This window comes from Cavia porcellus, unplaced genomic scaffold (assembly GCF_034190915.1).
Source record: "Cavia porcellus strain 051 isolate PalLab524CR breed Dunkin Hartley unplaced genomic scaffold, mCavPor4.1 scaffold_4, whole genome shotgun sequence".
In the NCBI taxonomy this organism is placed as follows: domain Eukaryota; kingdom Metazoa; phylum Chordata; class Mammalia; order Rodentia; family Caviidae; genus Cavia; species Cavia porcellus.
In genome coordinates, this window is record NW_026947487.1 from 118395948 (window position 1) to 118410732 (window position 14785).

Below are 14785 nucleotides of genomic sequence, written 5' to 3' on the forward strand. Positions count from 1 at the left end.
CTCTGTGCTGTGAGTGAGCTCTGCCCTGGTCCCCCTCGGGAGGATGGGATGGGGGGGCAGGGGTTCCTAGCAGGTGAAGCGGATGCAGTGTGGCCACAGCCCTGCTCGGGGACAGGACCCACGTGCCATTGCAGCCATGTGGAAGCCCGATCTGCACTCGCTCACTGCACAGGTGCCAGGCCAACTGGGGCTGTCAGGCCCAGGATGCTGCCACCAGCAGCATCTCTTCTGCCCCTGAGCACCTGGGCGATGGCGTCTAGTGGACTTGACCGGTTCCATCGAGACCATCCACCTGCCACCCACTCAGAACTGTGTGTTTTGAGCAGCAGCTGCACTGGACACGGGAAGCTGCACTTGCAAGCCCAGGCCCAGCCTGGACAGGTCAGGGGGCTGGAGGGGGCGGGACTGGCCGGAGGTCAGGTCCCATCTGTTTGGTGGGGGGCACTGGGGCAGAAGTTCAGACATAGCTGCTGGTGGCCTCTCTTTTGGGCTGAGTGGGGACCCTGGAGGCTGTACCTGTGTCCAGCCCCCACGCTGCAGAGCCCACGGTGTGAGTAAGGATGGGGTCAGTGGTCCTTGCCCAGGCCCAGCGTCCCAGCATCCCAGGACACTCCTGCCTCTGCCCATGGGTGAGCACTGGCTGACCCCCTGGTCTCTTCTGTGCCCCTCAGATGTGGGGCTCCAACGCCTCCCTGATGGGCGCCCTTGTCCCTGAAGAGGGTTGGGGCATGGGGGGGCACGTGGGCCAGTGAGGGGGGCACCGGAGCTCTCCTTGTGATTTTAAGCAGGCGCCAACTTCGGGGATGTGGCCCTCCTTCCCTTGCTCTGGGGCTCGGGCCCCTTCTCCCCTCCCGCCGGCCCCTCCGAATTCAGGCCCTCTCCTGCCAGCAGAGCCGGCCCGGAGGACTCTGGGAGCGGGCGGCGGACAATGGGGCCTTGTCTGCGGTGGGCACTGCTGGCCGTGGACGCCTGCTCCTTGCAGAGTCAGCAGTCTGCCGGCGGGCGGGGCTGCCGAGCGGGCGCTGGCCGCACATCAGAGGCCCGCGGTGAGGGCTGTTTTGCTCAGGAAGCTGGGGACATGTGTCACGGTGGAGAACAAACCGGGGCACAGAGGTGCCGCGTGGCCCTCCCCCAGCCCCTGCCCCTTATCAGCTTCCTCCGCCCTCTGGCTGCACACAAAGGGCCGCGTACCTGGGCCGGGGGACGCGGTGACACAGGATGTTCCCAGCATTTTGGATATTTCCTCCCTGTCTGACTGATGTGTCCTAGAGCGAGCGCCGGGATTCTCCAGGGAGCCCGGGGCTGTAAAAATCTCCACAACACGGTAATAACAAAGCCATAAATCTGGGCCCGACAGCGGCTCGCTCGCTGAGACTCGGCTCAGACCCTGTGGGGGGCCACCAGGGGCTCGGGCTCTGGGGCTGGGATCCTAATGGAGAGGACACAACCAAGACCACGCTTTCTACGGCCTGTGGCAGGCTGGGCCTGCCAGACACGTTTGCATCCAGCAGGCTCGTGCCCAGCACGCACAGAATGTGCCCTCCGTGCACACGCGTATCATAGCTGATGGGCATCGGTGGGAGCTGCGGGCTATTGGATGGGAGGGCAGCCCCTTGTCTCTGTCCCCTCTCAGAAGAGCAAGCACATGACCTTACGAGGCTGCAGGCTCCCTCAGGGAAGTGGGGAGCCAGGTCGCCGGGTGCAGGGCTTGTGAGGCACGTGAAGCAGTGACCATGCACGTGCAGTGTGGTGCCAGGCACACAGGGTGCGCATCTCCCCTCCCTGTCACCCTGTCACAGCGCTGCAGCTGGCACTCGCTGAGCACCCACTGGCCTGAGCCTCCCCGGGTGTGGCTGGCACAGCTGGGGTTTCCACAGGTGACCAGCCAGTGAGGCTCCAGGCAGGGAGGGCAGCCGTGGGGAGCAGTGACGCTGGCACACAGCCGCCTCCTGGGCTTCAGGGACAAAGGAGAAAATAGGGCCTGGGCTCAGGAGAGTGGGAATGTTGGTGGCCTGCGCGGCAGGCACGGGAACTAGGGAGGCAAGGCGTCTCCACCAGAGCCTGAGCCAGGAGGACACGAGCTGTGCCTCACTCGCCCCGGAAGTCATGAGACGGGGGCTGGGAGGTGTCACTCCCTGTGGCGCAGGGCCTCAGTCCTGTGACAGGCAGAGACACAGCAACTCGGGGACATGTGCTGGCCCTGGTGGCTCACTCAGGACCTTGTTCCTGAACCCTACAGTCCAGCAAGCACAGTGACCCCTCCACAGACCTGGCGGTGCAGCTGCTGCCGAAAACTCCCCAACTGCTCTGGACGGCACGGCAGCAGCTCAGGCCTCAGAGCACACTAAGCAGGCCGTTCTGGGCCTCCTTGGCTCGGCCTCACCGTTGTCAAAGCCAATCTGTTAAATCCAGTGTGCAGGGACCTGGGCGGGGCCTGCTTCCAAATGGACTTCCAATTCCTTCCAACCAGTTGGAAGAGAACAGGGTTACTGACATGGTCTTTAGCTCAGCAAAGTGTCTACATGGAGAGACACCGTGGGAAGGAGGGTGGCGAGGGTGGTGGGGGTGACTGACAGGTAGTGATGGTGACGGTGGTGGTGATGGTGACCACCAAGGTGACAATAGCTACCATCCCTTGCATATTTGTCATTTGTCAGGCATCCTGCTGAAAGCCCTATATATGCCATTTTGTCCTCCTAGCTGCTCTGTGACACGGTCCACATTTGACAGAAGAAGAAGCCAAGGCTGATGGAGTGCAGTGGCCAGGTCATGCTGCTGGTAGGTGGCAGGTCTGCAGGCTGCCAGAACCCAACTGCATGGCAAGCCCATATGCCCCGTGCCAGGGAGTGCCACAGGCCATGACCCCCAGTCTGTGGGGCTGTGTCCTGGCCTCGGGCTGTCTTCAGCACACTAAGACCTGGAGAGTGTGGGTCCTGACTGTCTTTCAGAGTCACGGGGCTGCCAGGGCCGGGGCCCAGCTGGACGGAGAGCAGGGGGCACAGACTCTGTCTCGGGGCTCTGCAGACAGGGAGGCTCCGTCCCCTTAACCCCAAGTGTGATAGGAAATCAGTTCAGGACAGGGACTGGCGGGGCAGAGGCGATGCACCAGTGGGCACGCGCATTGGGAGTCAGCTCTCCCTGGACCAGCGTGGCCAATGAGAGCCCCTGGGTGTGCACAATGCGGGTGCCAGGATTCCAGAACATTCTGTGCTTAGTCTGCTAACTGTGAACAGGCTATGGTGCCTCTTCCAGGCTCGGGCTCCTCGGAGCTGCCCCTGGACTGGCGGGCACCTGCTCCTGGGTGTTGTGGAAGTGTAAAAGAGTGGCACGCTGAGCTCCCTTCTGTGCGGGGACCCCCGATACACCCGGGTTTGCAGTGACAGGTCAGCCCTGGAGGCCTGAGAGGCGAGGTCCCCGTGGCAGGCCAGGAGCTTGGGACTTGGGGGCTGCACAAAGCCGGACACGGGCTGCAGGGGTCACCTCCCCTCAAGCGTCTCCTGCGTGTCCACACGCTGTTCCTGAGGCATCCTCGGCCCTGTGTCAGCTCACAGGATAGATCTCATGGTGTGGAGTGTCAGCTGATAAGCTGGATAAATGTCTCACGATGTGGATATGTTACACAGTGCGCTATATTGTGTGGCAAAGCTAACAACGTAATGCGTGCAGATGACAGTGAATTAAGCTCACAGCAGGTCCTGAGGGGTTTGAGGACTCCCCAGGCAGTAGTGAGGCCAGATGGGGTCACACCCGCCCACGCCCAGGTACTCAGGAAGAAGCACTGGGCTTCAGGAAGGCGAAGGCTGCTGTGACCCTGGGAGCCCCTGACAAGGTCATCACAGCGCCATGGCCAGGAAGGTGCAGGACAAGCTGCCTCAGCCACTTCCAGCATTGCACTGAGGACAGCAGAGCCTGGACACCCACCGAGGATCCCAGCCTTCACCTGGCCTGGGTGCTGGGAACCTGGGGGCTGCCGCTCCCTTCGGGCCCCAGAGAGACCAGGACTGCATCCCCCTGGAGCTGCATTCTGCAGCCCTGGACCAGACGCCCGAGCCACGCATCCGCTCCTCCTGTGGTAGGAAGGAAAAACTCCAGACACAATTAGAAGCCTTTAGGGGCAAGTGGAAAGTTCTCAGGAAATGTATTATCATTGGCTCAGCCTTCCCCTCTCGCTGGCCGGAGGGAGAGGGGTGCGTGGTGTTCGCCTCACCTGCGGGGCTATTGCCCTGGCCCCTGCGTCCCAGCCCAGCTCTCCCCGCCAGACAGGAAATAGGGTTCCCTTCTCCTGTGTCTGCGTCCCCCGACACATTCTTAGGAGGATCATTGAGGCTGTCGGCCTTGAAGGATGGACGCCCGGCCAAGGAGGCCCTGACGACCGTGTAGGTGCAGGGATACCATCTGAGCACCCTGTGCCTCAGTTTCCCCATTTCAGGATGGCCTGAGGCAGGAGGGCATAGCTTGGAGGACATTTTAGAGTCCTAAGATTCTTTCTTTTGACAAAGAAAATCCAGAGGCAGTTTGGGCTCTTGGTTAAAAGCAGAGCTCCCGGCCAGTGGTGGGGCCTCAGCCCCCCTAGACGTGAGACCTCAGAAAGTGGCTGCCCGCGCTGGGCCTCGGCTTCCCCGTCTGTAAGGGAGGTGAGAGGAGCGGGCAGAGGCGCGGGGCTCTGGCCTCTGGAGGAGGAGCGGGCAGTCTGCAGCCTGCTGGGCACCCGGAGGGGCCACCAACGCCCCAGGCTCTGAGGACTCTGCCGCCACCCTGCGTCCCTCTCCAGCAGACCCTGTGGGCTCCAGGGAAAGGGCCAGGGGCGGGGGCCGCCTGTCCACCCCAGCTGTCCCCTGGACACCATCACTGCGCTTCAGCGCTGGTCCAGAATTCAGCTTGGGGAATGAGCCATGAGCAGAGGTGACTGAGCCTGGCAGGCATCTGGCAGCAAACGCACCACTGGAGAGCTGGATCTGCGTGCCAATTATTCCTCCCCAACCCATGCCTCAGTTTCCCCAAGTCTAGTTAGCTATTCAGTTGCTTTGAGAAGCCCCGCGGAGATGAGGGAGAGACTGTGGATGTCAGCTTGGTGCCTGGCTCGTCCGACAGGCTCCGTGGTGGGTGCACACATGGATTGGTCCAAGGGCAGTGGGCCCTGGTCCCCCCAAGAAATCAGCAGGAAATGGGGTTCGTCCAGCGCCATTGACCGAACCGTGGAGAACCACAGCATCCCCAGAGGCAAGAGACGATCAGCGGGGACCAGGAGGGCGATGGCCCCGCCTGTGCCCTCCCGCCACTCCCCAGTGTGACTTTTTCACACACCAGGGTTGCTGCTGGCAGCCGCTGTGTGCAGCTCTGGGCCCACATTTGATCCCAGCCCTGCTACAGAGCTGGAGGCCACGTGGGCGCGCAGCTCCTGCTGTATGGTGTGTGACACAAAGTCCAGGCGGCATTTCAGGGTGCACCTGAGAACCGGAGGTGTTTAGAGTGGCTGTTAGAGCTTTCTGACGGTTCCATCCCCTCGGATAAACCCAGCTTCTGCGCTGCCTGCGGTCCCGAAAGCATGTTGGAGGACACTTGGAGGACCTGGGGCACTGGGAGCTCCTCTGTCGCCACAGACACGGAGCAGTGGTGCTCTCGTAGCTGGGCCCTGCGGCTGTGGCCAGCACTGAGGGGGCGGGAAGACCCGCGGGAAGGCGCTTCTCCCCACACGCCCAGAAGCCTCCATGAATTCTGCTGCCCGGTCTATACCTGGGGCCCCTCGTCTGTGTCAACCCTGCCTGTGCTGCAGGCTGGGTGGGGCACCCAAGCACCCATGTCCAGCCTGGCCCGCCCAGCCTCCCTCTCCCAGCCTGGGCATGACTACGGCAGCTACACACGGGGAAACTGAGGCTCACTCCAGGGTTTGTGCCTTCCTCAGGGTGCTGCCCGGGCAGCACCTTCCTTGGTTCCCTGCTGTGTCCTCGAGGACACCAGGGCCACACGGGCAGGAGGAGGCCTTGAATCCTCCGGCTCAGGAAGAGCAAATCCGCTCTCTGCTTTCCCAGAACCCAGGCTCCGCACTTGAGAATGTGTTGTTTTTGAGCCGGAGCCCATCGCGGGCCTGGACTTTGATGAAAGAGGGCGGGTTGTTTTCCTAAAAGTGTTGGGACAGAGCCCATGGATCGGCAGGATTTCAGGTGCGGTGACTCAGCCTCCCTGGTGGGGCCACCTTCCCGGCACGGCTGCACGTGGGACAGGGTTAGAATCCGCGTTAGGGTTAGGGTTAGGGTTGGAGTTAGGGTTAGGGCTAGTGTGGGGTAGGGCTAGGGTTAGGCTTGGGCCTCTGGTTGGCATTTGTGTTGGGGTCGATGGATGGCTTCCAGTTCTCATCAGCGCTTCAGCAGTCCATCCAGACGATGCCCAAGAACCCACTGACCCTCAGTCCTCAGGAAGCCGCTTCCTGGTGACTCCTGAGGTTGGTGGCGATCACCTGAGTGCCGCCCTCCTGAGTGGCAGAGATGGAGCGCACGTCCTGTCCTGCATCCTAGATTCCAGGTTGTTTAAGAAACACAACAGGCACCTGCATGCTGCTCAAGTGCTGGCCCTGGGTCCTACCTTGTAGATACGCCTGCGCAAGAAGATGCCAGAACTGAGCCCCAGCCGGGGAAGGCCGGACACAAGGCTTGGGATGCGAGAATCACACGGAGGTGGAGGGTGGGCTCGAGCGACTGGAGCTCTGTGATCCCCGCTCCTCTCCCTGGGTGGTGGTGTCCACTCTGGTGACACTAGGCCTCGTGACTCAGTGTACCCAGGAGAGCCCCGCTGCTCTGACCCTGCTGAGCCGCTCTGCTCTTGGCCCTGAAGTACAAAACTGGTTTCTCCGCACAGAGCCTGGGACACATCCTCCTTAGGGAATGATGAAGACATGCGATGGCCCTCCAGGCCCTAGCCGCGTGGCCCCGCTGCCCACGCAGACACATGGCCCAGACAAGTAGAATTCGCATTCCCAAGACACACAGTAACCAGAGCAGTGACAGCCATCCTGCGGGAGAAGACCCCGAGCACCCGCTAACCTGATCCCGCTCCCCACGGAGTGCGTGCGTGCGTGCGTGCGTGCGTGTGTGTGTGTGCTGGTGGCTTCCGAGCTGCCAAGCTCGACAGTTCATGGGCACAGAAAATTCACGCACAAGGATGGTGCTTTGGTCTGCAGAGCCGGGGGACGGTGCAGAGGGCAGAGAACGGGCACAGCCACACTGAGGGTCTTGCCCACATCTTGCCAGAACGAGGCTGGGGCCCTACTTGTTCCTCTGAGACACCTGAACTCAGCTCTGCGCCAGAGCTGCCTGGTCTCAGGACCCGGCTCTGCCTGGAGGGGACTCAGGAGTCCCACACGTGGGGCCCCCTCCTCTCTCCTTAGGTTACTGTGTTCACAGACACAGATACATGCACATACACACACAGACGTGCATGTACACAGATATATGCACACACATGTGCACTCATGTAGGCATGCTTACTTACATACATACACGTGCACACACAGAGATTCATGTGTATGCATAAATATATATACACATGAGCACACAGATGTGTACATGCATAGATATACATGTGTGTGCACACACGGACATGCAAGTTCACGATATACAAGCATGCACACACTGAGACATGCATATACATGCACACACGGGAATATACACAGACACACACAGAGACACATGCACACACAGAGGCATACATACACAGGTGCACACAGAAGCACAGACACGGGCACACACAGAGGCACAGACAGACACAGACAGAAACACAGATGCACACACACATGCCCAAGCCCAACCTCTGCCCTCTCCGTGTTTTTCCACGTGAAATGCACGCGGTGTGAAGCCGGCCACGCTGCCTGGTCTCTGCTCTCTCTGCTCTCACCGAAGTCGCCAGGCTCCTGTAGAAGGACGTTGGTTTGTGGCTGGGCGGAGTCTCTGCCCCTCCCGCCCAGTCTCTGGGGACGCAGTGCCCCTGGGGAGCCGCGCTACCTCTGGGGCCGACTAGTCTGCCTGTTGTCTTGCACGATGCCTTGCATTAGAAGAAGTGGAGACGCCCAGTCTTCGCAGGCCGGCTTTGCAGAGCTGTTTGGAAAGGAGCTGTCTGTGCAGTGAGGGCGTTTGCAGTCCTGTGCGCCCCCCACACCCTGCAGCTCCAGAGAGCTCCATCGCCCCAAAGTGAGCTCTCTCCTGGGGAAGAAGCTTCGTCTTATTCCTCTCTCGCCACCAAGGTGATTTCTGCCTTGGTCGGCGGAGCTGGCCTGCACTGCTTGTGTAAGTGGGATCATACAATACGCACTCTTAGGGGATCCCCCTCCTTTGACTTAGTGCAGGGTGCTGAAGGTTCACCAATGCTGCTGAGTGCCAGCACTCCCTCTTTTTCACAAGAGAGTAATATTCCACAGTGTGAGTAGACCACATTCCGTGTCTCATTCATCTGCTGAAGGACATTTGAATTGTTTGCACTTCGGGGCTATTGTCAGTAAGGCCCCCAGGACCCGTCGAGGAGATGTCTTTGTTGGAGTCTGATTTAAATTCTCAGCCATATATCCATGAGTGGCACTGCCCTGGCGCTAGGGTCCCCTGTCTTGGAACTGCCAAGCCACCTCCCCCCATCAGCTGTGCTCTGGTCCATGTGCCCAAACACGACCCGTGACCTGTGATCCCTGACCCTGACCCAGGGACTCCTCTTTGTGTCCACTGTGACAGAGGGACCACTGGGGACACACAGGTGGCCCTGGGTGCAGGCACACGGGTGAAGGGGCATCCATGAAGACTGGGGGCCATGCTGAACCCAGCTGTGGTCTGTGACCAGGGGTCACCCTTGTGCCCCACAGTTGCCTGGCAGGCTCAACACTGGTGAGAGGCCACTCGGGCATGGGGACCGCAGGTGTCACCCAGTCCCCACCAGCAGGGGATCGGCAGGGGCCCAGGGGGCTGGGGTGTGGCCTCTCGGTGCCGGGGGAGGAGGGAGGTCAGTGGGGGCTGCAGGCCTGCCTCGGGCACTCGGTAGCCCCATGAGGAGACCCCTACTGACCAGGCGGCAGATGGGTAAACTGAGGACCCCGGGGGTAGGTCCAGACAAGTGCTGGCCCCAGAACTCCCACCAAGTACTTTCCTAGAAACGGCTCCCGCCAAGGCCACCTCCAGCCCTCCCACGTCCCTGTGATGGCCAGGCAGTCCGGCCGCGCGATGCCCGCAGGCCCTGGGCAGTTGGGAGGCTCTGGCCCGGGGATGTTTGTTTTTGCCCCTTTGTGAGTGTTTCCATTTGCTCTGGAAAAACAAACCTCGATGTGCTGTGCAGTTTCAAAGCCACCGCCGGGTGCAAGATATCCGCTGCGGGGCCGCGCCGGGCCCGGGCGTTATTTCAGACGTATTGATTTTTATCAGCCTTCGACCTCATTTATTTATGAAAAACATCGGACTCCAAACATGGTGCTTTGAAGACTGCAGTGATAAGCGACCCCACGAGTCCCCAAAGTGTCCAGAGCGGGCCTGGCCCTGCCCTGGCCAGCTGTGAGCAGAGGCTCCTGGCTGGTGGACGCTTCCGGGAACTGGCAACATCAGAGCCCGTGGGTCCGCGCCGCTGCGTCACCCGAGCAGGGCCAGGGCGGGGAGGGGCTTTGGGCTTGTGGCGCCTTTGGGGTGCTCAAGGGTGGGGGAGCCACGGTCAAGGTCACAGTCACGGTCGGCAGGGGCTCCTGAGCAGACTGGCCAGGAGAGCTCAGTCCCAGCCCCTCTGTACTCCGGGCCGGTCCTCTGCAGCTGGGCTTCCTTGGAGATGAAGTGGCTGGGACGGAGATCCAGGGAGGGACCATCCGAGCTCAGGCAGGAGCCGCAGGTTCCTCAGGAGGGACGGCTGCTGGGCCCTGGCAGGGAGATCCCCGGGAGCCGCAGCCCCTCTCCACCATGGGCGGCCCTGTCTCCTGCCCGGCTTCCTCCTTAGGCAGCTGTGACCCTAGACGTGGAAACTCTCCCCAGTGCCCGCACGTGGCCTCTCTGGATTCCTAGGCATGGTGACTTCTGGAACATTGCACCCACGGTGACTCAGAACCCGAGGCAAGAGCTTTGCTTCCCGTGGGAACAAGCATCCAGGGAGAGCAGGGGCCATGGGGACTGCTTGGCCAGCTTCCGGCACTGGGCACTGATGGAGACACGCAGAATGGCCCTCCATCTGGAGGGGCAGTGACAGTGCACCCCACTCTGCCTGCCCTGGTTGATACACAAGCGTGGCCCCTGGGCTCCGCTGCCCTCCTGGTTCCTGCAGGCTGCTGGGGCTGTGGCTGTGCATGCACAGAAATGAAACAACCAAAGTTGTCCCTCTGCAGAGGGGAAACTGAGGCTCAGAGCAGCAGGGATTGTGTGCTGGTAGGTGTGGGGCAAGAACCTAGGCCGGTCCTCAGGCCCAGTCAGCAGCCCAGCCCCACGGCCTGTCCCTCGGACCCATCTACACCGCGTGTCCGGGACGGGCAGATCTGTGCGGACGGAGAGCAGATCCGAGGTGCCTGGTTTCCTTCCAGAAAGATGACAATGTCTCCAGTTGACTCAGGTGGTCCTAAATTGTGGAGAGCTGCCGGACTCTGTGAGGGCTGTATACCTTCAGTGACATGTGAAGGACTTTTTAATAAAACGTTTTTCAAAAAGGCGGCAGGGATGAGGTCCCTGACGCGGGCTCTTCGGTGACTTCCTGAGCTGCCTGCCTGGCCCCGTCCTGGGTGTGCAGCCGCTACCCCAGGACCTGGGCCCAGGCTGCTCTTGGGGGACGCCATGGCCACAGGGGCCTGGCCGGCCGGGCCGGGTGTGCATCTCCAGGCTCAGCCGCGGGTGCCGGGCGGCCTGCGTCTCCCTGGGTGTCTGCAGGGCCAGGAGGACAGGTGGGGTGTGCGGCTGCCCAGCCACTCTCTGACCTGCCATGTCTTGGCCTCAGGCACCCCGTAAACACCTCGTCCTCATTCTTTTTTCCTTTGGCCCAGCCTGAGAGCAGCGATGGAGGCCCAGGGCTCAGTGCTCAGCAGCTCCTCGGCCTGAGGATCCAGTGAACTGCAGTGAGATGTGCGTGGAGACCGCTCTGCTCCAGGGACGCGTTCTCGAGGGGCCCCCGAAAGGCACGACAGCCAGGCCTGGGTTTGCTGCGGAACGTAGCTGGGGACGGAAGGACGGATGAAGCCTCCTCCCTGCAGGGTCCGTCTTGCCCTCCTTGGGCTGGCCCCGTGCCTGTTTAGTCCCTCACTGGGCTCCCTGTGGTGCTCCCTGAAGCACCCCTGTGCCCTCACCTTGGGCAGCGCTCAGGGCCTGTCTGGTGGTGGCTGTGGCGGTGTGGCTGTGTGATAAGATTCACAGTGCCATGGTTGCCCTGGGAGGACGGCTGCCCCACCGATGCCCAGACCGCGCTGCCGGCGACCCCACCGGTCCACAGGATGGGCTCCTTGGCAGGCCTCACTCTCATCTGCTGTGGCCAGATTCCCAAACACCGCCGTCCTGCCTACGCCCTGAGTGGGAAGGGAGGGTGCAGGGCCAGGATGGGGGTGGCGGGCGGAGGCTGCAGAGCCTCCCCACCCTGCACTCGGAGGTGGATGAGGAAGGATGGGAAAGGAGAAGGAGGAACTGAGGAGGAGGAGAAGAGGAAAGAGGAGGAGGATGCTCTGAGGCGCTGACTGGCTCCCGTCAGCTCTGCTCTGTGGGCTCAGGAGGCAGGGAAGGGGCCAAGTAGGACAGCTTGGGCCGGGCCCTGTGTCCACTCCTGAGCGGTCAGCAGTTCCAGACTGGAAGCACGAGGTGGGGACAGACATGTCCAGAAGGACAGAGGCTATGAGGATGGGTGGCCCACGCTGGTCCCGGGGCTATCAGTGCTCAGGAGGGGAAGGACACACACACGGGGACCCGATTCCTCCCGGCTCATTGGTCCAGGATGGCCAGACCCTGGGCGCACAGAGCGGCCCCCTCAGCATGGGCTGGGCTGTCCTCCTCCTCCCTGCCTCCCGTGTCTCCTTAGGGCCCCTGGGCTCAGGAAGTCGGGCTGAGCACAGGTGGGGGTGGGATCTCAGCAGGGGTCATGAGTGAGTGACCCCCTTGGACAGGACACCTCGTGGGCAGTGGAGACAAAGGGGGCTCTGCGGAGCCCTCAGGGCTCCCAGCAAGTGCGGAGAAGTGAGACATTTGTCTACTCTGAGGGTGACTGTCCAGTGCTGACCGATGGGAACAGTGGGCCTCCCACCAACAGTGGTCACTCAGCCGGAGAGATGGCCCTGCAACAGCCTGACCTCGGCTTGACCAGTGTGTCTGTCCTCAGAGACCCAGTTCCAAGTGAGACTGTGCCCTGAGGTCCCAGCAGCTGGGGAGTCAGTGTGTGGATTAGGGGTGACGCAGTTCACCCCGTAACAGGTGGGGGACAGCAGAGCAGGCTGCCTTGCTGCAGGGAGATGCTGGGATCCCCGGTCAGTGCTCCTGATGGGTGGCACAGCCGGTGTCCCTGGGCCAGTGTGGGACGCGGCCCCAGGAGGGTCCCCGGGGATGCTTGGGCTTGGTGCCCGGGCCTCATGCAGCCTCTGGCAGCACCAGGCTCCTCTTGCTGGCTGTGGGGTCCATCACCGCCTCAGAGCTCCAGCTAGCTCCACCCAGCGGCTCCAGACCCCACCTGCCTGTGGGGAGGGGAGGGCGTGCGCCCAGCCCAGCCCAGCCCAGCCCAGCGGCTCCACGGCAGTGACTGTGTCCACCTCTGACCCCAGAGCCGCAGGGACTCCCGGAGCACCCAGGGCCTGAGCGCTGCCGTGGCTTTAGCGTGGAGTCCCCGGAGCCCGCGCTGGCCAGCCGGCTCCTCCCCCGGGACAATCCATCTCCGCTTCTTGCTGTCTAGACTTGTTATCTGGCCCTAATTCCTGTGAGCTGAGCAGGCGGCAGCGGGCCTCGAGATAGCAAGGGGATGAGGTCATGGGCGTAAATCCTGAGGCAGGAAGTCCATTCCGGGACGATGGATGAGCGGGCCGGTGCCCGCGCGGGGCGAGATAACGTGTCTAGACTGCGGCCATTTCCTCCTCTTCCTCGGCCGTGTCGGGCCTGCCCTGCCTTCCTGTGCCCTGCGTCCGTGCCTCCGGGAGAAGCCCCTCGGGGTTGCCTCTGCTCCGCTGGGGCCGCTGCTCCTCCGGGCCTCCCTCGGGAGTGAGTCCTTCTCCAAGTCCCTGGTGACCGCAGGCCTTTCTGCAGAGGTCACACCGCTTCTGCCACTGTGTCATTTTGGAGAGTTCAGCGGGTGAGCGGAGGATGACGTTTGTTCTCCCCGAGTCCAGAGGTCTCTGGGAGGCCAGGGGCAGACGGGGCACTCGGCTGATGTAAAACAGACACGGTGATTTCTGCACCTCCGAGGGAAGCACCTTATCTCAGCTGCCCAGGGCTGCAGGACACTGAGCAACCTCAGGTTTCCGGAACAAGGAGCTCTGCTCGAGTCCGGTGCGGCCGGCTCAGCGCTGGGCGGTCAGGTCCTTCAGCTCGGGGGCCAACACTGAAGGGCGCAGGGTGCGGGAGAAATTGGCCCCCAATGGCAGCTGCGGGAAGCCCCTGAACGCCAGAGCCCGAGGCTCAGAGCCACTGCACACTGGACACCTGGGCCAGCAGTCACAGATTGCAGAGCCCAGCAGTCACAATGACAGAAGGAAAAGGAACAGGACACTCCTGGGCACAGGGTCACGCCCAGCCCGCTGCAGTGTCGTTCAGCCACGACCAGGACTGTGGGCTCCCATGGGGCACAGACGGTCACCGTGGCAGCTACCTCGGGACTCAGCGGAGAGGCGTCTGCGGGAGCCACGGCTGTAGGAAGTGCAGTAGAGTTCAGGCCCAGCCCTCGTGAGAGCCGCTCAACCACCCGGGTCCACTCTGAGACCCGGCTCCCACGGCCTCTGTCCTGTGTGCAGCATGGATGTCCGCCAGTGGCCCTTCCTGTCCCCCTGCACAGCCACTCCTTCATGCCTAGGGGGTGCAGGGACCTGGCTTCCCTTTCCCTCCCTACCCTGGGGCTGGCTGAGTACCAGACATGCGTGATTGGCAGCAGAAAAAGCTGCACAGTGACGGCCAGGACAGCAAACCTGGGAATGTGGCCTGCTGATGCCCAAGGTCACCCACTGCGGGCAGAGCCATGGCTGGAGGGGGACCCAGGAAAGGAGACTCAACGAACAGCAGGGACTGGACCCCAAAGTGACTGGAGCCCCAGATGGTCACAGCAGGGTCCACTGATGCTACACAGCCCCCAGGAAAAGTTGTGTTTATAGCAAGGGGGCGCTTGGCAGGAGACAGCAATGAGGTCCTGAACTGTCGTGCAGGGAATAGCATGCAGGTGTGAAAAAGAGGGGACATTTGTACCTCACAGAAAAGTCAACAAAATATATTCAAGGAAATCAGTGCAGTGTGAGTGTGTACATTATGCATGCATGGGTGTGCCCATGTATTTGATACATATGGGTGTATGTGCACACATGTGTGTCTGTGTGTGCACGCAGACTTACCCATATGTAAGGCAGCACATGCTCCTGCTTATGGGCGTGTAAGCGTGTGCTTCTATGCTAGAGGCTCCTGGTAGGCAGTTGGGGCCTGGCGGGGAGCAGGCGAGCCGAGGGGCTCCCGGAGGTCGGCTGTGCGCCCTGTGAATGCGTAGGTCCAGGTAGAAGGCAACAGCTCGCTGCACCCTCCAAGCGCTGCTCTCTTCAGGGATGAACAGACCTCCACTCTCTCGCTCTCCAGCCTAGTGTCCCACAGGCAGCCCTGGGTACTCGTGGGCGGCGTAAGTCACACCAGGG

General features: G+C 61.8%; 1 long non-coding RNA gene across 1 annotated transcript; it reads left to right on the forward strand.

Moving 5' to 3' along the window:
- Positions 1–1017: 1017 nt before the first annotated feature.
- LOC134475818 (uncharacterized) lies at positions 1018–14388 on the forward strand. The gene is made up of 2 exons (XR_010047086.1): positions 1018–1324; positions 2701–14388. It is a non-coding gene; the product is annotated as an uncharacterized LOC134475818 (long non-coding RNA).
- Positions 14389–14785: the final 397 nt, after the last annotated feature.